Genomic DNA, 18,798 nt, shown 5'->3' with positions numbered 1-18,798 from the left:
TTATTTCCTGAGTTAGTTCCCTCACCTGCTCATAAAATGAGAATTTCCAACAATGCAAATAAGCAACATAAAGTGGAGGTGAAAATAGGCCTGAACTATCTAGAAGCAATTTCAGAAATTGGTGGAAGCGGCTTCCTGTCGTGATAACAGCATGCTCAGGCTGTTGAAGCTTTCTCCTGAGTCCCCATGATTGGCTCTTAATTCTCTGGATGCAAAACTGCGTAGGTTTGTCATTATCTCCAACTTTCTTTTCTCACAAGCCCGTGCGTTTACAATTTTAGCAACACTTGTAGGTGCACACACATACATGTACTCTTATAATGTTTGTCATGTTATACATGATGAATTATGGTTTACACTATTGATAAGACTCAAGTCATTCTTGAAAACCTTTTCATTTCCATGTAGGTAAAATTTTCTCAAGTTATTATTAATTTTGCTAAAATGATACTGGCTATAGCAGCACAAATGGTCAATTAGTAGCGAGGCTTCTTTTTAACCTTTACTTACGGCTGGCTGTCTTATTAAGGCACTACCATGGGCCTGGAAGGAAATGATGATATGCTCAGAATATGCTCCTTCCAATCACAGAGACAAAAGATAAAATATATCTAGCAAATGACCAAGCCATACATTACTTTGTAGTCTATAGCATTGTGCAGAGAAATAAAATGCGGCAGTGTCTTTGAAGTGAGTCCCAGAGGAAAGCTTGAAGCTATGTCTGTTGTACACTTTGGTCTCTTCATTGTCTTGCTCTGTCTTGCACTGTCCTTTTCACAAATGTTGAGTTCTCGGAAATGATTGGTTCACTGAGTTTAGACACATCATCCAAACATGTCCCCAATCAAGTCCATATCCCAAACTTTCCCAGGATTCTCACATGTGTGTAAGAATAGTCGACCATCTCATTACTTAGCTTTCCCGGAAAATGTCTGCTAACAGCACATTCCTGAATTCCTCTAGTCTTTAGTCTTGTCATCTTTAAACTCATGAAATTCCATGAGAAGGGGGCTGGGGAGTTCCTGGTGGAGGCTGTCACTGAAAGCACAAAGTGTTTTCCTCACAGAAACGTGTCCTGCTCAGAGACTGTGGATGCCCCACATTTCTTCCCATTGCATGGCACCAGAATATCACAAAGGCAATGCATGATTAACATTGTTTATTTGAATTTATTAAAATATTATTGTTTATTACATTTATTTAATTTTATTAAAAATGTCATTGTTTTGGGCCACAGTGGTAGTACAACTGGAAGAGCTACTGAACCAGGTTCGATTCCTGGCATCCCATATAGTTCCCCTGAGCCCGCCAGGAATAATTTCCTGAATGCAGAGCCAGGAGTAACCCCTGAAGTAACCATGTGTGGCTCAAAAGCCAAAAACCATTATTAAAAAAGTATGATTATTTCTATTGTTTGGCCAAGTTAAAAATATGATTGTTTCTATTGTTTGACCAAGTTTCTGTAAGTGAAATCAGGTTCAATGGAAGATAGTATGTGAGGTAATGACCAGTTCTCAGTAAATCCTCAAATATATTGGTGCTCCTTCTCAAACCGATGTTAAGATCCCACTGCCTTTATGCCAAGGGGCTCTTGCCTGCTATTTTTTATCCATTTATGCAAATGCCCAAATTGTGCGAAAGGAGAATAATGCCTTAGTATTATATAAAATGCTTAACTTCTAGAATCTTCCTGTCATACAATGGATGCCACTCCAGGCATCCCTAGGAATCTTCAAACAAACTACATTTTGTTTTTGTTTTGGGGCCATATTCAGAAGTGCTTAAAGCTGGCTCTTTGCTCAAGGATCACTCCTGGAAGGGCTCAGAAGACCTAAGTGGTGTCAGGGATTGAACCCAGATCAGCTGCATGCAAGGCAATCACCCTATCTATCTATCTATCTATCTATCTATCTATCTATCTATCTATCTATCTATCTATCTATCTATCATCTAGTGCTATCTATCACTCTGGCCCACAAATTGCATTCTAAAATTATCTATTCTAGTCTAGTTAGCTTGTTGCCAGGGTTTCTCCATTATAATAATATATCAAATAAACTGCTTTTCACGTTGGCCTTTCTCTGCCTTTAAGATTATTTATTTGAGAAAAGGTTGTAGAAAATATAACTACTAGGCCATATGGATATAAATATATTCAGGTCGATGTTCTAGAAGCCATAAATTCAAAGAGAGGTCATTTGAGTCATTAACATTTATGCTTAGAATGTTCCAGTCCACCATAAATATATATATATTAAATCTTATTTTCTTGAGTTGAAATAATAGCAAAAGTCCACTTCAATTAGCCTTTTTCCCTTCCCCTCCCAACAGAGTTTTGACTCCTTAGAATATATCTATGATACTAGCAAAGAATTTTTGGGTGGCTTGTTTTGTGGCTACACCCTGCAGTGCTTAGCCCTGTCTTTGTGCTTAGGGTTCACTCCTGATGAGCTCAGGGGACGGAATAGGATACTGGGGGTTGAATCTGGATCTGTTGCATGTGAAGCAAGTACCCTACTCATTGTACATACTATCACTCCAACCTCAGTAGCACACATTTTTATGAGCATAAACCATTCATGTATTGAATCACCTACTCACTTGAATATATTAGCTGTTATCTAAATGTTTAATAAATAAATTCTTTAATTGGATCACTGTAAGATACACAGTTACAAAGTTGTTCATGATTGAATTTCATTTATATATTACCCTTAATCAGTGCACATTTCTGTCACCAATGTTCTCTCATTTCTCTTTTGTCATCTCCCTTACCCTCTCCCCTGCCTGCCTCTGGAGCAGAATTTTTTCTTCTTTCTCTTTCTTTCTCTCTCTCTCTTTCTTTTATTTCTTCTACATACTTTGGTTTGCAATATTGTTACTGAATGGGTACGAGGCATATCACTCATCTCCTTTCAGCACCCAGTTCTTGTCCAGAGTGATCATTACCAACTCTCATTTCTTAGTGGTTCCTTTTCTTCCCTAACTTCACTTCCTACTCTTTGTGACAAGCTTCCTACCATGGACTGGTCCTCTATTGTCTCTGGATATTATTACCTGTCACAGACTGATTAGTCCTGACACTAAGAAATCTTCTAGTGTCCCTTGAAAAGGTGGATGCAACAGACGTTGGTGAAGGGCAACAGAGGCCGAAGACTCAAGTTGAGTTCAAGCTCTGTTCCGTTTATTTAAAGCAAAAGGTGAAATACTTATCCTTGACTTCTTGGCAAGGTATATTTTCAGACAAAACTTTTACCAAGCAAAAATCACAGGGGCAAATTGTTCAGCATATTTTTATGTCTATAATTTTTTGACCTAGAACAGCTTCTTGAGTCGCTTTTGCTATTCGAAGTTTTAGCTACCATGTTCAGTTCCCAGAGACTGGTCTTATTTATTATTTTGACCTTATTCCAGTTCATGCATTCTGAAGGGGGCCTGAAATATTAACCCTTGATATGATTGCATGTAACAGCAAAGCTAGATTTGAGAGTAGTAACTATTCTGTAAGACTTAATAAGCAATACTTGAATCCACCCAAATGTTCTCTATAAGGTGTGTTTATAAACCTGAGAAATCTTTAAAATGTCAGCTGAAGGTATGTCTCAATTAATTTTTATGCTACATTCCCTTTTTCCCTGAAAGCCTCTTGGACAGGTGACTAAGGTTTTTCAGGGCCCTAATGCTTGTGAGTACAGGTTACTCTTCAAATGTCCTCCTCTGCAGGTGCAGGTGCTGCTTTTCAAACACCTTCCCTGCGAGTTCAGGCAGCTTTGAAAAGATCCTTCAAAAGTACAGACAGCTTTGAAAAGTAGCTAGGGCCTTTTCAAACTTGGTGCCTTCCTAGGTCTTAGGGTCAGTTTATACAGGGGATGATGTAGCAATCATCATACTATCTTTTAATAATATCCCACAAATGAGTGAGATTATCCTAAGCAACAGTTTGAAATAAACTGCTTTTGATCACCAGAGTTTGTCTTCGTGAAAGCAAACTCTATACAGCTTTAGCAGAAAGTAGGACTTGTGTGGAGTATGTTATCCTGGTAGCATAAAGAGGCTTGGCCCACAAATAGTGAGGGTCAGTTGATGGGTTTAGGATCTTCAGAATTTTACAAGAAGGTAGAAAAAGCCTCCTTGGAAAGTGAGATATGAGCAAAGACATGGAATAGTGGGAAAAGAGCCAAACAGTGAACTGGAGAGCATCCTGGCAGGGAGAGGGGACCACCATAAAAGTACCTGACCACACCATAGGGTTGATCTTCCCTGGTGGGAACACAATGAGCTGAGAGCATAAAGAACAGTTTGGAAGGAGCAGGCCATTTCCAGAGGGACCAGGACTTCAGCATCAGGACTTGGTGCTGTGCATGCATGTGCTCAAGTTAGATGAGATTATTAAAAACATAAGTCACATGGCCTAGCTCAAATTTGGAAGGGTGCTTTTGAGTGGGGTGTGTTAATGGGGTACAGGGAGGAGAGATAGGAAAGCAGCCCTAGAAGGGCTTGGAGTAGACCAGGAGCATAAGGGAGGTGGGTAAAAAGTAGGAGGTTTGAGTCATTGCTTTATGTATTTAAAAAGTGCATATATGAGCTACTTAGGATAGCTGGATGAGGAAATAGAATGTAGTGAAGGGAGAGGCCTAGATCATCCTTAGCTCCAGAATTTATAAAGGAGAAAAACAGAGAAGGAAAGAAGTCAAGGAAGGAAGATGAGAAAAGGAAGTAATGGGGAAACAGAAGTTGGACCTGTGGTTATATTGGGGATGTGGGAGAGTGGTCCACCACTACATTTAAAACACAGACTCAGGGCCGGGAAGGTGGCGCTGGAGATAAGGTGTCTGCCTTGTAAGCGCTACCAAGGAACGGACCGCGGTTCGATCCCCCGGCGTCCCATATGGTCCCCCCAAGCCAGGGGCGATTTCTGAGCACATAGCCAGGAGTAACCCCTGAGCGTCAAACGGGTGTGGCCCAAAAACCAAAAAAAAAAAAAAAAAAACAAAAAAAAACACAGACTCAGCAACACCAAGAACTAGAGATCTACACTGTGACCTCTCAGTTCTGTAAAGGGCCTGGCATTTGGGGGTTTGTGGGTGAGTAGGATATTGGAGTCTGGAAGCATTGGTGGAAGAAGTTGACACGGATGTTGAAACATGATATATTTAAGACTCATCTACCAATAGCTTTGCAGATTATGTTTTTGTAATTTAATTTTAATGTATTTATAGGAGCCACATTGATTGATAGCATAATGGATAGGGCATTTGTCAGGTCCAATCCTGGCATCCTATTTGTTCCCCCAGCCTACTAGGAGTAATTTATGAGTGCAGAGTCAGGAGTAACCCCTGAACATTCCCACGAGTGGCCCCAAAACTAAAAAAAAATTACATTATAGATGGTTAGTTGTTCATAAGATGGAAACAGAATGATAGAGGGTAGGGCACTTGTCTTTTATTATGCCAATCTAGGTTCAATTCTGGCTCCTCATATGGTCTTCCAAATCCCACCAGGAGTAACCCCTGACATAGAGACAGAAGTAAGCCTTGATTATATCCAAGTGTGATTCCCCAAGCCCACCAAAATGGATATCACACTGTAATGTATATATTGAGTACATTTACTATATATATATTTATATATATACATAGTATTGGATTATTGTTTATATATTTTAAGTGAAACATTTTTGAGGTCACACTTGGTGGTACTCTGGGGTTACTCCTGGCTCTTCACTCAGAAATTACTCCTGGCAGGCATGGGGGACTATATGGCAAACTCCCTCCCTGCTGTGCTATCATTCAAGCCCCTTAAGTGAAACATTTTAAAGCAAATGGTAGAAGATTGTAAAGCCTCTAAATACTTCAATAGGCCTCTCTAATACAGGACATTTTCCTTCATAACAGAATCACCTAACAAATTTTTTTCTACCTAACAAAATTACATGTTTACTTATTTGTGTTTTGACCTTTAAAAAACCGGAAGTAGTGGAATAGGAATGTCTTTTCTTTAGATTCAGTCATTCTTAGTGTTTTTCCCCATTTGTCTCACTGTATACTTCTTCTCTTGTTGTCTGGTTGGTTTGGGTTAGCATGTCAGAGGTTAAACTGCTTCTCTAGAAGTTCTCATGGCCAGTCATCCCTGCACCAAAGTCCCAGGGTCTGTGTTAACTGCATTTTAGAAAAAAACAAGTAGTTGGTTCTCCCTGTGGGTCTAGATTCCAAAAAGCTTTTAAATGACATTTTAGTCCAATAAGCCAAACTTCCTTTCCTGAGACATGACCAATAAGCATTTGATGAGTAATTTTTTAAAAGGTTCGAGTTTTAATGATATATATTTTTTATCTTTATTTAAACATCATGATTACAAACATGACTGTAGTTGGGTTTCAGTCACAAAAAGAACACCCCCTGAATAATTTTGAAAGAGCAAATCGGAGTCTCAAAGTTGACCAACTTGTTCCATTCATAATGTCGCAGTGGGGCAGAATCATTTCATTTGGTTTCTGGAAGTTTGGCTCAGGGTATAAGTATGAGCATGCACATGAACTCACATGTGTATATGTGTCCAGGCATGAACATCTGTACATGTACATGTCTATGATATTTGCATGGTGTGCATTGTGATGTGTATGCCTATGTGTAAATAGTGTCTGCATTTGAGCATGTGTGTATGTCTGTGTCTTTTGATAATATTAGAACACTATACTAATTTTTAATGCTGTCTCTGCTAAAAATTATGGCCCTTCATTTTTCTTTGAACAAATGTCTTGGATAATTTGAAAAAAAAATTCCAAGATTTGATTTATTAAAAAATAACACATTAGAGGCTGGAGCAATAGCACAGTCAGTAGGGCATTTGCCTTGCGTGCGGACAATCTGGGTTTGATTCCTGGCTTCCCATATGGCCCCCTGAGCCTGCCAGGAGACATTTCTTATTGTAGAACCAGGAGTAACCCTGAACACCACTGGGAGTGGACCCAAAACAAAAACAAAAATAACACATTAAGTATTTATAAGACCTGAAACTTCTATCTATTTTTTGTTTGGGGGCCACATCTAGTAGTGCTTGAGACTGACTCCTGGCTCTGGGTTCAGTGATCATTTCTGGCAGAGTATGGGGACCAAATGGGCTCTGAGGATCAAATCCAAGTCAGCATGTGTGAGGCAAATGCCATACTTGCTGGATTACAGCTCAGATCCCTTGACTCCCCAGAAGTGTTATCTTCCCACCCTCAAACACATAGGGAGAAAAGAAAGTCAAGACTCTTTCTTTCACTTTATTTCCATTTAGCAAGTAGTGTTATATTCAACACATTTCGAAGCTCTTTCCTTCTCATTTTAGGTGCCACATTGAACTTGAACAGAGCCTAATTGAGTGTTCTAATTGCTAGGGACCAACACTGCCAAGAAAGTTAATTGAGTGCTAGATAAAAGTGTCACCTTATATTTATATTTATACAAAACTTTAGAGTTTACAAAACACTCTCATATGTGTAACCTTAATTAATACTCAAAATGACTCTGTAATGTAGATTAAACATAATCAAGAAACAAAAAGTGCCACAGCCTCACTCAAAAACTCTCCAGCAACATATGTAAGACTCAGATATTCTGTTTTGGAGACTCTACAACGTGAGGCATGTTTTAGAAAAGTAAATAATTTGTAGTGGAACCCCAGCAGCGAAGCAAGGAAATATGAAGGCAAAGATCCCAGGAATAAATAAATATTTAAATCAAAAATAAATATTGATTTAAATAATCAATCAAATTGATGAGCCTTAAGAGAAAAGGTGAACAAAGATTATGTGTTGGATTTGTTGTGAATGCCCAAGACATATTTTAAACTCAAACTATCTCTCCTAACTGTCTCTTAGATACGCATGTGTATACACTTAATATATTAATTTAGAATTCACGTTCTATGTGTCTATGAATACATATACATATGCAAGTATGTTTAGCAGAAACATGAGAAGTTGATCTGGTGCCAGGTTTTTTGACTCTGGACACTATGCTGAAATTACTAATTACCTTTGTCTATATGTAATTTCAAATGTAATTTGTAAGCAGGAAGTATAATTGTTAGATCATAGAATTTAACTTCATTTTGCTGATGATAGCATAGCACTCTATATTTATTTTGTTTGTTTTGGGGCCACTCTTGGTGATGCTCAGGGGTTACTCCTGGCTCTGTGCTCAGAAATTATTTCTGGCAGGTTTGGGGGACCCTATAAGATGCTGGGGATCAAACCCAAGTCAGCCACATGCATAGCAAACACCATGTTCCTGTGCTATCACTATGACCCCATACTTTTTACATTCTTGATTAGTTTATACTGGAACCAGCCATAACTGAGAGGTTGAATTTTCCCATCTTTGTTGATATTGCTCACTTTTCTGATTTTTAAAATATGGGTCGGATTTCCCCTTTTTTAAATATGCCTTTGCAGGAAGAAATGGTGCTACATTATATTGCTGATAGATTTGGGAGTGGAAAGAGAAGAAAACAGAAACATGACAAAAACTAAAAATATATATATGCTCACATATATCTAAAGAAAAAAATTTAAAAAATTTAAATAAAAGAAGTAATTAAAGGAACAAAGTGGGGCTGGAGAGATAGCATAGAGGTAAGGCGTCTGCCCTTCAAGCAGAAGGATGGTGGCTCAAATCCCGGCATCCCTGGTCCCTGTGCCTGGAAAAAAAAGAGAAAAAAAAAGCACAAAATAATCCTTTTATCCACTTATATATTTATTCATTGATTGATTTTTTTTGACTTCTTTATTTTGATGTAGATATTAAAGTTGATGTCTCCAATTTTATTTTATTTTATTTTCTCTTTCTCTTTCTTTTTGCACACCACCATGGTTTGATTTCAGGACCGAGACTATTGTGTGGTGCTTGTCTTTATTGCTTTAGTGCTCACTGGATATTTTATTTGATATTTCTTTCTGTATTGTTGCAGTGTTTCAATTACCTTTTTCCTGTCCTCTCTCAAACTGAGGTTGAAAGCCTCTAGAAGGACTCCGCCCATTTTCAGCTTATTTGATCTTTTACCCCATTATATTGCTTTTCTTTCCTTCAAACAAAACCACATAACTCAAACTATCTAGCTCTGCCTCTCAAATAGAGGGGGAAACAAGGGAGGGTACCAGGGCCGAATAGATATATGATCACTAGTAGTAAGCTAGACACAGAGGGGACCACTTACTCTAGCAGCTCAGGGAGTGAGGGTGGAGGATAAGGTTGCAGGAAGGGAACAGGGGTGGAGGGAGGACAAAATTGGTAATGGGAATTCCCCTGATTCCATGAAAATGTGTACCTAAAATACTATTGTGAAAGATATGTAAGCCAATATGGTCAAAATAAAAATAAAAAAAAAATGGGTCAGAACAATAGTGCAGTGGATAGGGCATTGTCTTGCATGCAGCCAACCTGGATTTCATCCCTGGCACCATAGAGTCGTCTGAGTACTGTCAGGAGTGATCACTGAGTTCAGAGTCAGGAGTGAGCCTTGAGCACTTCTGACCAAACTCTCTCCCATCCCTCCAAACTCCAATCTAGTGAGTATAGAGTTTAATGGCTTTTTTTTTCTTCATTTTTGCCATTACTACTGAAGTTAATCATGATCAGATATTGGATCATCTTATCATATCTTTGAATTTTTATGTATACCATCAGTCTTGCTGATATTTCTTCTGGAGTTGCCTAATCTTCCATGAAAATATGGATTTTTATTGCTTAGAAGACGTAGTATGTAACTTTTTCAAGAGAGTCTTTGTCTCTTTGTCTTTGATTGTCTTAGCTGAGTCCTGATTAGGAAGTCTTTAGTCCAAACAAGATACAGCCCTACATATTTTCTATGCTTGTTCTATGTTTATATTTCCATTGTTTACATGTAGGTCTTCAACTCATAGTGAGTCATAAGTACCATAGCAGTGAGAGATCAATTTATTTTTCTCTATACATGGTTCACTTTCTTGGACCAATTTTAACTATCCCTTATCTCCATGTAGGGTTGTTTTATAGAAGTGTGGTCAGAGATCATTGTATTTCTGTGAAATATGTTCAAGTGTTCTCTATACATGTGCCATCTATTTTATTTCTTTTTCTTTTTTTCTTTAGTAATATTTAAGGTACATAGTGACAATGAATCAGGGCCATTCTCACCACCAGGGTTGTGTTCCCTCCACTCCTTTCCCCAGCATGTGTCCCATATCTCCCTCCTTTGCCTCTAGGAGTGCTAGTCTAACAGCTTGTTGTAGCTAGGGTATCCATTCTGTTGTTGTTGACTTTTGGTTTGGCGTTTAAGACTGATTATTTTTTATTTCCATTCGATGTTCATACGGCTGGAGAAACACTGAATTTCTTAAGCCAAGGGAATTCTCTTTCTTATTTCCCCAATACTTACTGTGCCTATGCAAAAAAAAAAAAAAAGGAGGAGGAGGAGGAAAAGGAAGAAGAAGAAGAAGAAGAAGAATAAGAATAAGAAGAAGAAGAAGAAGAAGAAGAAGAAGTAAGAAGAAGAATAAGAAGAATAAGAAGAAGAAGGAAGAAGAAGAAGAAGAAGAAGAAGAAGAAGAAGAAGAAGAAGAAGAAGAAGAAGAAGAAGAAGAAGAAGAAGAAGAAGAAGAAGAAGAAGAAGAAGAAGAAGAAGGAAGAAGAAGAAGAAGAAGAAGGAAGAAGAAGAAGAAGGAAGAAGAAGAAGAAGAAGAAGAAGAAGAAGAAGAAGAAGAAGAAGAAGAAGAAGAAGAAGAAGAAGAGGAGAAGCATAAAACCTCGCCACACCAGCACGCCTTCCTTTTTTCTTTTTATTTCTTTTTCTCTTTTTTTTCTTTCTTTTCTTTCTTTTTACTCTTGTGGTTATTATTTGATTTTCTGTTGTTGTTGTTGTAGTTGTTGTTGTTGTTGCCGTGTGCTTTTTCTTTTTTTGGTAATTACTGTTTTTTTGTTTTATTTTATTTTGTTTTTACTATTGCTTATTGGGGTTATTTTGTTATGTTTTTCTTCTTCGTCTTCTTTTTTTTCTTTTTGGTCTTCTTTCAGCAGAACCATACAACTTGAATCATCTTGTTCTGCCTCATGAATGGGGGGGGGTGGGGGCGGATAAAAATGAATGGTACCAGGACCAAACAGCTGTGTCATCTATTTTAAACGCACTTTTAAAATATCTTATGAACATACATATGTCCAAATGACTTAGAGTAAATTTAATAATATATTCCATAAGTGTCTGAGTGCTTGCTTTTCTTCCTTACATTGATCCATCATCAAATTGTCTATATATATCGTTAAATATAATGGTGGTTGCACCTATTCTGCTATAAACCTATTTTCTTTGTCTTGAATTATTGATTGTAGGTTTAGAAAACAACCATAATTTTCTATTTCACAATTTATGATAGACCTTTATCCAATTTCATATAGTCTAATTTTATGGTGTTGCCTGAATCCCCTGAACATGTGTGTGAGATGCTTTTAACATATAAATGTTTAACTCATCTTATCAAAAATTATTCTAGTCAAAATACTCTCTTCTTTGTAATTATTCTTGCCTTGCATTTGTTAAAGGCACATGCATACTGATAATTAGCTTGATAATGTCTGTTTATTCCGAATTTTCATGAAAACGTTATCACATCCCTGTACACATGAAATTCTAGTCCACCTAACTAAAAATTCAGCTTACTTAAAAAAGAGCCAATGGTTTGTTATAGACAATATCCTGGCAACATATAATCCCTAGGCTTTGCATACTTGAACATTTTAAGTTATGTACAAGTAATAAAACAAAACGTCTAGATAAATTCTCACTATTCCTTGCCATCTAAGAGACAGGTCAAAGCTTGGAGCCATCTTGTCTGAATCCTCACCACGAGGAAATAGAAAATGCGAACAGGCCCTCTGAGCTGGCTGGAAGAGCAAAGAACAGGCTTTAATCAGATTGTGTTGATGTGACTCTTGTATGAATCTTGTATGACTAGTGTTTCGCAGGAGATAACTATGTAGTCATAATTTTTCTTTACTAGATCATTAGTACCATACATGCAACTTATCAAAATCATTCCATTTCAGATTTGCTAAAATATTGTAACTAGTGTTTTCAATCCCTTCCTCTTGACTATGATGCATTTCGACATTTGCCACTCTCCTTCCCCCATGCAGCTACTTCCAGTCATTGGTGATGAATGATCAGGCTTCTAAAGGAGGCTACAACTTTCAAGTGGAGGTTGTGCAAAATGTAGAGCAAATCCCAAAACAAGTCCAGAGTAAATACTAACAGCACTTGTGGGAGAACCTGTAAGAAGGAAACTGGGCTTTAAATGAACCTCAGGACTTTGTGCATCTAGGTTACCCCTTTAGTTGTTTAGCTCTAGCTGTCAGCTCTAGTTTGAGCCTCATGATATTGTTTCCCTCAACTGTCCAACAAAATATAAAAATCAAACAAAATATGAGCTGCAAGTTAGCAGATGCCTTTTCTCTGCTCGGATTAGGGAAATTATATGCCACGTTTTACTCTGTTCGGGCTTGTGATTATTTCAATCATTTTTCATTAAAGACAGCAGAGATGTTCAGGATTGGAGTTTTGTTTGCATTAGTCAGAAACTTTGCTGCTTTATTATGGGGTCTTCAGTGTCAATGTGCTCCTGGTGCCTACGGGCATCCCATGTGGTTGAAGGGATCAGAGAGGGGACCTGCTCACCTCCCCTTTCTGGACCTCTAAGTGCTAATGACATTCTCATGAATTCTAAAGCATTGTTAATGAGTAAAAAGCTTATTTATGTCAATGTAGGTGTCCATTACTATGAAATACCTTCCATGAAAAGTTGCCAAGAAACAACTTGTATGTCTGCCAACCAGAAGTACTTCAAGAATTACTCTCTTTTCTATTCCTCTCCTGTAGGCAGCTGCCGGTTCCAAACCCAGGACTCACTTTCTTTGGACAGAGAGACTGCATCTTCTCAGAGCTTGTTTTTATTCTTTATTCCTCACATCCCTTTGATTTGTCTATTCTTAACTTTAATTGGTATCTATCTTTCTAGCTGAAGAAACTACTTTTGTTTGTTTGTTTGTTTTTGATTTGGGGCCTCACCCAGAGGGTCTCAAGGGTTACTACTGGCTCTGTGCTCAGAAATCACGCTGGAAGGCTCAGAAAACCATATGGGATACCGGGGGATTAAACCCAGGTTGGTTGCATACAAGGCAAATGTCCTATCTGCTGTGCTGACACTCTAGCCCCAGGAAACAACTCTTGTCTTTTCTTTGTTGTAATTCTAAAAACATACCTAAACATTTACTTTTTCTTCCCTTATTTTAGTTCATGGGGAGGGGTATTTTTTTCTTTTGCATTTTTATTTCTACTTTGATTTATGGTGCTCCAATCTGGCAATTCACAGAGAGCATCCTCCATATATGACCAGGTTTGACCATCATAGAAAACTTCACTGGGACCAGCTCTGATTTACTCCAAAGTTAAACTACTATCCTCTGACAGTTGGTATTCAGCTGAGGAGCCCCAGACTTTAGATTTACCATGTGGGACTCCTATGTCCTATACATATATATGTATATGTGTGTGTGTGTGTTTCAATTCTTTTTGGCATTTTTTAATTTCTAAATTCAACCAAGATTTCTTGAGTTCTAATACCAATGTTAGTCTTGTATTCATCCTCATTGTACTCTTATTTGTTTGTTGATTTGTTTGTGGCCACATCCAGCAGGGATTACTCCTGGCTCTGAACTCAGAAATCACTCTTGGCAGACCTGGGGGACCATATGAGATGCCAGATCAAACCCAGGTCAGCTGCATGCAAGACACTATCATTGTAGTCTTATTTAAACACATACTTACTGAATCTCTGTGAATATGCAAAGGCCCATATAGAGAGACAGGCATGATTTCAATTTGAGAATGAAGTAGATGAATACTGGATAAATGGATAAAATGCTGAACCTGATAAAAATTAATAATTAAAAACTAACAGGAATAGTTTTGGGGGTACTATTAATCTTGAAACAGTTTCTTTCCCTTGCTTTTTATCATCTTGCCTCTGTCCTGTAGAAAAATATTAAGGTGGGCCCGGAGAGATAGCACAGCGGTGTTTGCCTTACAAGCAGCCGATCCAGGACCAAAGGTGGTTGGTTCGAATCCCGGTGTCCCATAGGGTCCCCCGTGCCTGCCAGAAGCTATTTCTGAGCAGACAGCCAGGAGTAACCCCTGAGCACCTCCAGGTGTGGCCCAAAAACCAAAAAAAAAAAGAAAAGAAAAATATTAAGGTGCCATTGTTGGGGGCCAGAACAGTGGCACAAGTCTACTTTGTGCATGCTAGCCTAGGACAGACGGACTGCAGTTTGATCCCCTGGTGTCCCATATGGTCACCCAGGCCAGGAGTGATTTCTAAGCGCATAGACAGGAGTAACATCTGAGTGTTACTGGGTGTGGCCCAAACACTCCCCCCCCCAAAAAAAGGTGCCATTGTTCATGGTAGAGGGGGCTTCTTAAGAGAAAATACATCTTAATAAAATAGAGATCATTCTTCTATGGGCATGGTAAAAGACTAGAGAGACAGAGGCAAAGTTGCAAATAGGTCTCGTATGGCTATTAGTAATACATCACTTTTGGTGCTAGATAAATTGGACTGTTGTAGGTTAGTTTCACTCTTAACCGTCTCCAAAGGAGTCGGGGAGTTATTTTTCAAGGTAAAAGGTCAAAGGGCAACCAGTTTCCATCTCCTGTGAGCAGAGTTAAGAGGACAGGTTGGATGGGTGGATATCCAGAGGCAATGGACAGTGATTCAGGTGAAAGAAAATTTTATTTGACCCTATTGCCAATGCTGGTGAAATAATTGCACTGTAGAGTTATCATGAGTTAGGACAAAATTGTTTCTGCCCCATCCTCACCCCAGGGTCTAGTCAGTGTCACTCCTGGAAGGTGAGACACATTCTTCCTTGAACAAAATCTGTGCCTCACCTTCCCAGGCACATAAGTTCTTGCCTATCCCACAGATGTCAGTCAGCTCTCCCTGCCAAAAAAAAATCAACACACATGTATTTGGTCATTTAATTACTGCCATTCTAATAACATTAGTCCAATGTTTCAAATAAATGAAAACTCTCCCAGTGAAAGACCGTGGTATAATACGACTGGATCTTTGTCATCAAAACAATTTTCACTCAAAGAATCTCTTTGGGGATTTGATTTCTGTGGTTTATTTCATTTATTCCATTAATATCTGTGAAGCGGCTGTTAATGAGATCAAGTAATAATAGGATGGGTGCTGCCAACAAAGGCCCAGGCAGCGGAGGACATGCAGATGAGAGACTAGAATATGTAGGATGGGAGACAAAGTAGTCTAGAAGGACCAGGATAAAAACAAGAGACACAGGAACTGGTTCTGGAAGAACAATGGACACTCCAAGTTCAATACCTCATGAGCCAGAGAAGGGCAGGAAGAATTTGTGAAGCAGAGACAGGTCAATATTGAGTGTCAGGATGGAAGGGAATAAAGACTGATGTCCAGAAAGGTTTTCCCAATGAAAGCAAGTTACATCTCAAAGGCCCCTGGAGGCTGAAAGGGAAGCGTCAGGGTTTAATTTTTCCTCACTAGAAGGCCACTAGGGTTGAGATTGGGAGCCAGATGGGCCCTGGGCAAGAGAGAGATCCTGTCATCCCATTCATATCCATGTTGCTGAGTCAAAGAAAACTTAATATTTTTTTTTAATTTGCTTGTTTGTTTTGGTTTTTAGGGTCACAACCTGCAGTGCTCAGGGGTTACTCCTGGTATGCTCAGAAATCGCTCCTGGCAGGCTCAGGGTGTCTTATGGAATGCCGGGATTCAAACCACTGTCCTTCTGCATGCAAGGCAAACGCCCTACCTCCATGCTATCTCTCTGTTTTATGATGAAAAAACAGGTTGGGTCAGCTGAAACACAGGTTATTCTAGCATTTGGCCCTCTTTCTTGACCAGAAAGCCTGTAAAATTGTTGAAATAGCAGAACATAAACTCAACCACATTTTAGGAAAATTGAGGTATTTAAGAAAAACTGCATTACTGAATTAAAAAAAAAAAGTAGATTTTTCAGGGAGGGACTTCAGAGCATAAAAGCCGGCTATCCTTTGCAAAAGCTGGCTCCCTGTGTGTGACACCAGGCGGGGAAAATCCGCGAAAGTACACCGGCCCAGTGGGGCTCAGCTGTGAAAGACTGTGAGTGTGACCTGTCTATGTCTGTCTACTGTCCTCTTGCGTGAAACTCTTGCGAGTGGGGCAAAAAGAGCCTCCAGAAACCTCGCTCGCCCAGACGCCATTTTCAGGGAGGGACTTCAGAGCATAAAAACCGGCTATCCTTTGCAAAAGCTGGCTCCCTGTGTGTGACACCAGGCGGGGAAAATCCGCGAAAGTACACCGGCCCAGTGGGGCTCAGCTGTGAAAGACTGTGAGTGTGACCTGTCTATGTCTGTCTACTGTCCTCTTGCGTGAAACTCTTGCGAGTGGGGCAAAAAGAGCCTCCAGAAACCTCGCTCGCCCAGACGCCATTTTCAGGGAGGGACTTCAGAGCATAAAAACCGGCTATCCTTTGCAAAAGCTGGCTCCCTGTGTGTGACACCAGGCGGGGAAAATCCGCGAAAGTACACCGGCCCAGTGGGGCTCAGCTGTGAAAGACTGTGAGTGTGACCTGTCTATGTCTGTCTACTGTCCTCTTGCGTGAAACTCTTGCGAGTGGGGCAAAAAGAGGCTCAGAGGAGCACGGCCGCTCCGCTTCGCTACGCGGCCGTGCACTCTTTCTAAGGAAAGAACTCCATTGCAACAAGAAGGAAAAATCACACTAAGAACGGCGTTATATCACAGAAGCAAACATTTCTCTCTGGACTGTCTTCTCTGTTACATGCTCGGGCCTAAGATTTGACCCAGTGTGAGGCTTCATCCACGGAGGACTCCCCTCCCTTAGAGGCAAGTCAGCCCATCCAGAAAGGGAGGAGCCAGAGGAGTGTGCTGCCTACATCATATAGACAATGAATACCACTACAACACGTAGAAAAACCCACAATACAAATGTGACAATGGGGAAACAGCGCAGGCCAGCATCAGACATAGAGAATGAAGATGACAATTCTGAGGACCAGATAATGACTGAACAACTAATCAACCTCTCAGATAAGGACTTTAGACTAGCAATATGGAAGGTGCTCAACAGACTCCAAGAAACCATGGATCGAGTTGAACAGAACACTAATAAGAACCAAGAAAATATGAAGGCAGAAATGACAAAACTCCAAACTGAAATAACATGTCAACTAACAGGCCTGAAAAACTCAGTAAACGAAGTGAATGACAAAATGGATAAGCTCTGGGACAGGGTATCAGAAGCTGAGAATAGACTTGGTGCTGTGGAAGATGAGATACATAACAATTCCATACAGCAGGAGAGATTGGACAAAAAACTTAAAGCAAATGAGCAGACAATGGAAAAATTAGTCAAAGAATGGGAACAGACGAAAATAGAAGTCTATGATAAGATCAACAGAAACAACTTAAGAATCATTGGAGTCCCAGAGACCCAGGAAGAAAATTTCCAGGAAGAATCAATGGTCAAGAACATCATTAAAGAGAAACTTCCAGAGCTAAAGAATATATGTGATCAAATCCTGCATGCCCGAAGAGTACCAACCAAAAGAGACCCCAGAAAAACCACCCCAAGACACATCCTAGTCACAATGACAAATCCCACAGATAGAGACAGAATTCTGAAAACAGCAAGATCAAAAGGGGAAATCATGTTCAAGCAAGCTTCCCTGAGATTTACAGCAGACCTGTCACCAGAAACGCTCAATGCCAGAAAGCAGTGGTGGGATATTGTGACAAGACTGAATGAAATGAATGCTTCACCCAGAATACTATACCCAGCAAAACTCACTTTCCGGTTTGATGGAAGAATACATGGTTTCACAGACAAAAAACAGCTCAGAAACTTCACAGACACAAAACCAGTCTTAAGAGAAAAACTGAAAGACCTAATCTAAGACAAGACTACCCAAAAGACACACCAAATTTTGAAATAAAGATGGCGTTAAATCCCAGGACAATTCTTTCTCTCAACGTCAATGGACTAAATGCACCAGTTAAGAGACACAGAGTGGCTAAATGGATCAAAAAACTCAATCCAACCTTCTGCTGCCTACAAGAAACGCACCTGAATAGTCAGAACAAACATAGACTCAAAATAAAAGGCTGGAGAAAAGTTATCCAAGCAAACAACACCCATAAAAAAGCTGGAGTGGCCATACTAATATCAGATAATGCAAACTTTATACTCAGGAAGGTTGTAAGGGACAAAGACGGACATTTTATATTAATCAAGGGGTACGTAGAGCAGGAAGAATTCACTCTCCTAAACATATATGCACCGAATGAGGGGCCAGCAAAATATTTAATACAACTGCTGACAAATCTGAAAAATAATATCAACAACAACACAATAATTGTGGGGGACCTAAACACGGCTTTGTCAACACTGGACAGGTCAACCAGACTGAAACCCAACAAGAATATACTAGACCTGAGGAGAGAAATGGAAGAAAGAGGCCTAGTGGATATATATAGGACACTCCATCCCCAGAAACCTGGATACACATTCTTCTCCAATGTACATGGGACATTCTCCAGGATAGACTACATGCTGGCACATAAAACATACCTCCATAAGATCAAGAGGATAGAAATTTTGCAGACTACCTTCGCTGACCACAAGGCTCTGAAATTATTTGTGAACTCCAAAGGGACTCAGAAGAAACACTTTAACACCTGGAAGT

General features: G+C 39.4%; 1 protein-coding gene across 1 annotated transcript in view; it reads left to right on the top strand.

Annotated features, from left to right (window-relative positions):
* The window catches only part of DSCAM (DS cell adhesion molecule), a 589,689-nt gene that overhangs the window by 363,547 nt on the left and 207,344 nt on the right, over positions 1-18,798 (top strand).

The sequence above is a fragment of the Suncus etruscus genome, chromosome 13, assembly GCF_024139225.1.
Source record: "Suncus etruscus isolate mSunEtr1 chromosome 13, mSunEtr1.pri.cur, whole genome shotgun sequence".
In the NCBI taxonomy this organism is placed as follows: Eukaryota; Metazoa; Chordata; class Mammalia; order Eulipotyphla; family Soricidae; genus Suncus; species Suncus etruscus.
The sequence above is the reverse complement of the archived record's forward strand: the minus strand, read 5'-3'. Positions and strand labels throughout refer to the sequence as shown.